The 5,742-nt window shown below is 54.2% G+C and overlaps 1 protein-coding gene and 1 long non-coding RNA gene across 2 annotated transcripts in view; both read left to right on the top strand.

Annotated features, from left to right (window-relative positions):
- On the top strand, positions 1–3,505 carry LOC102762954. Its single transcript, XR_436109.1, has 2 exons — positions 1–61; positions 3,340–3,505. It is a non-coding gene; the product is annotated as an uncharacterized LOC102762954 (long non-coding RNA).
- The window catches only part of MIB2 (mindbomb E3 ubiquitin protein ligase 2), a 19,375-nt gene that overhangs the window by 799 nt on the left and 12,834 nt on the right, over positions 1–5,742 (top strand). The gene's annotated exons all lie outside the window — the stretch shown is intronic.

Raw genomic sequence — 5,742 nt, forward strand, 5'->3', positions numbered from 1 at the left:
CCCGGAGCGCGCAGGACCCCGGGTCACGCTGCCCCATCTCAGACTCGGGTGGGGACCCAAGGTAAGGGTCCCGGCCTGTTGTGGGGGAGGAGGCGAGGACGGAAGCTTTCCTTCGCTCCCGGGGCTGTTCCCCTTTAGAGTTGGATGGCGCCGACCGGGAAGGGCGCGACTGATCGATGAGGCTTCCTTTGGTGAAAACTTTTTCACTCTGCGCAGGAGAAAGATAGCTACAGGCGGAGCACCCTCTCTTCTGATGGATCCCCGGGGTAGCCCTCTCGGTGGTCCCGGAAGGGGGTCAAGGCTGGACACGGGATGACCCCCACCCGCAAGCCCACCTTCTCCCACGCTTGTCTTCAGGGAGGGGGGGCCCGAGGCTCTAGCCGCTCAATCCCATCCCTGCCTCGACCTCCTCGTGTGCCAGACAGCCCCCCAGGGCCCAGGGCCGGGCCCGAGCAGACGAAGCAGCACTCAGTTCAGGGAGCGCGTCCGGCCTGGGCTGCTGCTCTGTGTCCTGGGCAGGGAGGTGAGAAGAACTGCGGACCCTGGGCCCCTGGGCGCTGCTCTCACCCGGGGGAGGGAGAGGAGACGCTCGGTGGCTGCAGTGCTGAGTTACTGGTCCCCAGCTCTGGACAGCCATTGAGCACCGACTCACCCATGGAGCACCCCACCTCACCCTACCCCCAGCCTCTCTAGTTCCTGGTCATTTTCCAAAAAGTCCAGGTCAGCACCAGATCTCAAGGCCTCCGAGCCTGAAGCCAAGGGTCAGACGCACCGCCCCTCCCGGCTCCGCCCAGCACACCTCCTGACCTAGCCTGGAGGGCCCTGACCCCCAAACCAGGCCTCCGCAGCTTGCTGGGACCCTGAACAGGGCCTCCAGGCCTCAGCACCCAGCTGGGGGTGAAGGCTTGGCGAGGGCGGCCCTCCCCGGCCCTGCCCCTGGTTCCTCCTTTCTCCTCAAGCAGAGAGGGCCCTGCGCTTGGACCCCTGCCCCAGCTTTCGGGGACTCAGGAGCTCCCCCAGGGAAGCAGAAAGTGATGGTGATCTAGGGACCCTCCTAACCCCACCCAAACCCCGCGGGGCGTGGGCCAGTTTGCTCACATCGGCTGCAGTGGGAGCTGAGACAATGCAGGTGCTCTGCCTGAGGGGAGGGCACCGTGGGCAGAGCAGGGCAGGTGACAGTGCGGGGCGGGGGCGGAGTGAGAAGGGGGTGCGGGGGTGGGAGCCCCATGCTCTCCATGCCTTAGAGACGCACGTGTAGGTCATGCGGCAGCACCCTGGGGGCGGACCGCTTTCTTCCCGCGTTCTGAGATCACAAACTTTGCGGCAAGCACTGCCCTGGAACAGACGCTTTCTGCGAACGCACAAAGTGTGGGGTGGGGGGCACAGGGGGTGGACCCCTCTGGGTCGCTGGGATCAGCATCCTGGGCGTTCAGGTCGCCTCCAGGGGCGCGCAGCTGTTTTTTTTTTTTAGAAAAATTAACCTTCATTTTTAATCCAAATAAAAAGTCCACATATTTTTTTAAAAAAATAGTACTAAAAATTTAATGCAATAGGTTGGTAAAATGAAACTCCTTTTTTCAGTTTCATCTTTTGCCCAAAGGCCAAGAACAAAACACCGGCCGCGTGGAGTACAGTTCCCCTCGGTTCCTCTTCCCTTTCAGGAATGACCTGAGGGGTCTTGCCTTTGAAAGGCAGCAAGAACTCTCCATTTTACAACGTTTCCTGCCCTCTTCGTGCCCTTGGATCGTTCTTTCTTTCTTTCTTTCTTTCTTTCTTTCTTTCTTTCTTTCTTTCTTTCTTTCTTTCTTTCTTTCTTTCTTTATTTTTTTAATTAAATCTTTATTGTTCAGACTATTACATTTGTTCCTCTTTTTCCCCCCCATAAGTGAGCATTCAGGAAGCCAAGCAGGCAGGACACAGGGTGGAACAACTAGTCAGGGTGATCTGGGGCGGGGAGGAGGGGGGGGGGGTAGAGAGTTAGAAACATCGATGAGAGAGAAACATCAATCAGCTGCCTCCTGCACATCTCCCACTGGAGATGTGCCCGCAACCCAGGTACATGCCCTTGACCGGAATCGAACCTGGGACCCTTCAGTCCGCAGGCCGACGCTCTATCCACTGAGCCACACCGGCTAGGGCCATCATCTCTCTTTCTTATCAATCGGTGTTGCCTCAGCCGTTTGCAAGTTGCAGAGAGATCCGGTTTCTGGCCTCTGGCTTTGCCTGTGACGGTTCAGCCAGACAAAGATGCCTGGCTTTGGGCTCTGTCCTTCCTGGATTTGAGGTTCAGGGGTGGAGGGGGTCTACCCAGTCCGGAGGCCCAAGAGCAAATGTCCTCCGGGCTCCAGTACTTAAGCGGCTTGTTTTATGTATTTGTTTATTCTGCACCTAAGTTTGGGTCCCAGAGACATGTTTCTGGGAAAGGCAGGTGAGACTCCAGCCTGAACAGAAGTCTGGCTGGCAGTCTGAACTCACCCCTCCCTTGGGCAGCGTGGCCATGTGTCCAGGCCCTGGCCTTTGACCCTGGGGAGTGTGTGTGTGTGTTGTGGGGAGGGGTCCTTTCCCACACCGCTGCCCAGCCACAGGGCCCTGGGTGCACACGTCTCAGCCCCCCTTCTCCGGGTCCTTATCTGTGAGTCGGGTCGACAGTACCGCCTGGCTGGTCGGGCTGAGTAAGGATTGCCGGTGAAAACACACGTGCCCAGTACTTAGCGAGCACTGCAGTGATACTGTTTATTGAACTTGAGAGGATTACAGACGGAATAGACTGAGAAGAGGGAGGTAAACTGGAAGTCTGCACTCTGGGTGGGGCAGGCAGGCTCCCTTCCCGACTCTGGGTCCAGAAGGAAGCCTGGCAGACGGGCACCCTGGAGGGAAAAGGGAGACCCAGAGGAAACATTCACCAGGTCGCCACCCCGCCCCCCGCCGCCGCCACCACCGCCGCCACGGTGGCCTAGGGATGCTGAGCCCTGCCCAGGTGAGCAAGGCGCCCACCCCGCTGTTAAGGGCAGGGACTGCCATTGTCCCCAATATCCATTCCTTCTTTCTTTCTTTCTTAGTGATTTCACCACTAGCTGGCCTGGGAAGTCGCCTGAAAAAGTACACATCCCAGCTTCCCTTGCAGCGGTGTGCGCGCGCCAAGTTCTGGCCCATGGGATGCCAGTGGTAGATGCACCTCCCAACTCCTCCTTCTGGAGTCCCCTGTGGAGGAGCCAGCCCTGGACCACCTCTACCTGAGAGAAGACCCAGCCTCTGTCTTGTTTCAGACACTTTTATTGGAAGGTTTTCTGACACTGTCCGTGGGGCTTGATCCTCCTTAACACAGTGTCTCGCTCTCAGATTGCAACAGGGAAAGAAGGCTCCCCAGACATTGGAGGAAAGCTTCCGCCTGGAAGTGGACAGACCAGAGCAAATGGAGAGAAGGATCTGGGATGGGAGAGCCAACGCAGAGAGCAGGAGAAAGGCTTTGAAGAATCTATAATTAAACTCAAGTGAGAAAAATGCACATATGAAGAACATTGTGTGTGTGTGTGTGGGAAGGAATCAGGGAGAGTAAACGTGAACTCAGGAAGGGAAGAGATGAGAGCGCAATGTGTGTTTCCAAACCATCCAGCAACTCTCCAGGTCTCAGCAGACACTGACCAGTGTCCTACAATTTAAAACAAATTTGTAGGCCCTGGCAGGTAGCTCAGTGGGTTAGAGCATCATCCCAGTACTCCAAGGTTGTGGGGTTCGCCTCTGGTCAGGACACATACTAGAATCAACCAACAAAAGCATAACTAAATGTAACAACAAGTTGATGTCTTTCTCTCACAAATCAATAACAATTTTTTTTTAACAAAAATGAATTAAGGAGCCCAGCTGGCATGGCTCAGTGATTGAGTGTCTACCTATGAACCAGGAGGTCATGGTTCAATTCCCGGTCAGGGCACATGCCCAGGTTGCGGGCTCGATCCTCAGTGGGGGACATGCAGGAGGCAGCCAATCAATATTCTTTCCGATCATTGATGTTTCTATTCCTCTCCCTTTCTCTTTGAAATCAATAATATATATGTTTTTTTCTAAAAAAAAACTCCCAAGTAGATGGACATAAGCCTCTGGGATGAAAAAGACAACTGTGTGTGTAGATCCATGGGTAGAAAGGTCCACATCGAGGTGTATTGTGACACTTGGCAACACTGAGGATAACGATAAGATCCTAAACGCTTTCTCAGAGAACAAACATATCCCATACAAATTGTTAGGAATTAGTATGGCTTTAGAGTTTTCAACTGTGGCCCTGGCAGCTGAAGGAAAAAACAAAAACAAACACCTGACTTCAAATACCTTGAAGGAAAAGCATTTCCAACCTAGAATTCTATACCCTGCCAAACTATCAGGGTGAGAGTAGAATAAACACACTTCAGATATGGACCCTTCCCAGTAAGCTACTAGAGGGCTGACTTCAGTAAAACGAGAGAGCAGACCAAGGAGGGGGTCAGCACAGATTCCAGGAAACGGACTTGAGCACAGGGGAAAGGCCGAGTCAGCAGGATGACTAGAGAAAGCACAAGATGACAGCTCTGCATGGGCTCGGGAGCAACCAGTCTGCATTGGACTAGGAGGATGGGGGGCGGGGGCTCTGGAGAGAGGTCTCCAGGAATTAAATAGAAGGTGTCTGAGCCTTTGGAAAATGTTATCAATGGGCATGTGGCAAAGATGTTAGAGCCTTGGGGAAAAATTGGGTATGAGTTAGTAAAATTCTAGGCATAAGAAAAACACTAAGGCAAAAAAAAAAGAAAAGAAAAAAGACCAGGTATTAACTCAAAAGAAAAAAAAATTACTGTGTAAGAACGGAGGCAGGGTTGTATGCAATAACAGGTAGCAGAGCAGACAGCACCGGACAGGTGACGTAATCCTAATGGGTAGGGAGGTCACGTGGCCATGGCGGGGTGTGAGGCGGGGGAGCGGAGGTGGTCGGGTTGTTTGGAGATAAAGTTCTCACTGACTCTATCTGGAAGTCCACAGAAATGTCTAAACACATAAAGGACTAGCAGCTTCTGGTTTAGAAACATCGATATTCCTGTCGCAGGATAAGCTACAAGAGTTGGAAGGATTTGCCTCTGCGGAGCATACGAGACAGTCACTTTTTAAAAAAAAATTTTTAAACATATTTTTTATTGATTTTTTACAGAGCGGAAGGGAGAGGGATAGAGAGCTAGAAACATTGAGAGAGAAACAGCGATCAGCTGCCTCCTGCACACCCCCGACTGGGGATGTGCCCGCAACTAAGGTACATGCCCTTGGCGGGAATCGAACCTGGGACCCTTCAGTCCGCAGGCCGAAGCTCTATCCACTGAGCCAAACCAGTCAGGGTAAGACAGTGACTTTTACGATGTCCTCCGTTCTGCGTGAATTAAAGCCCTGCACTGGCGTTACTTTGATTTTACAAGAGTTGCCGTGACCACACCGCATCTCAGCGTCCCAAGGGCCGGGCGGTCAAAGATGCTGCAGACAGACGCCTAGGCAGCCGCAGCCTCCGTCTCCCCGGCAACAGAACGCGTCTCCGAACCCTAGAGCGCCACGCAGGGTCGGCGAGGGCGACCCGCCCATCCGTGACGCACTTCCGGTCCAGCTCCTGCCCCGGGGGGAAGAGCTTGACCCCCTGGTTCGCGCGATGCCCGGATTGGATACTCGGGCTTTGGTCGCCTGGTGGCCAGTTCCGTCCCCGCGCGTGCTCGGCCCTGGTGACCCCGACCCCTT

Source organism: Myotis davidii, unplaced genomic scaffold (assembly GCF_000327345.1).
Source record: "Myotis davidii unplaced genomic scaffold, ASM32734v1 scaffold586, whole genome shotgun sequence".
NCBI lineage: Eukaryota > Metazoa > Chordata > Mammalia > Chiroptera > Vespertilionidae > Myotis > Myotis davidii.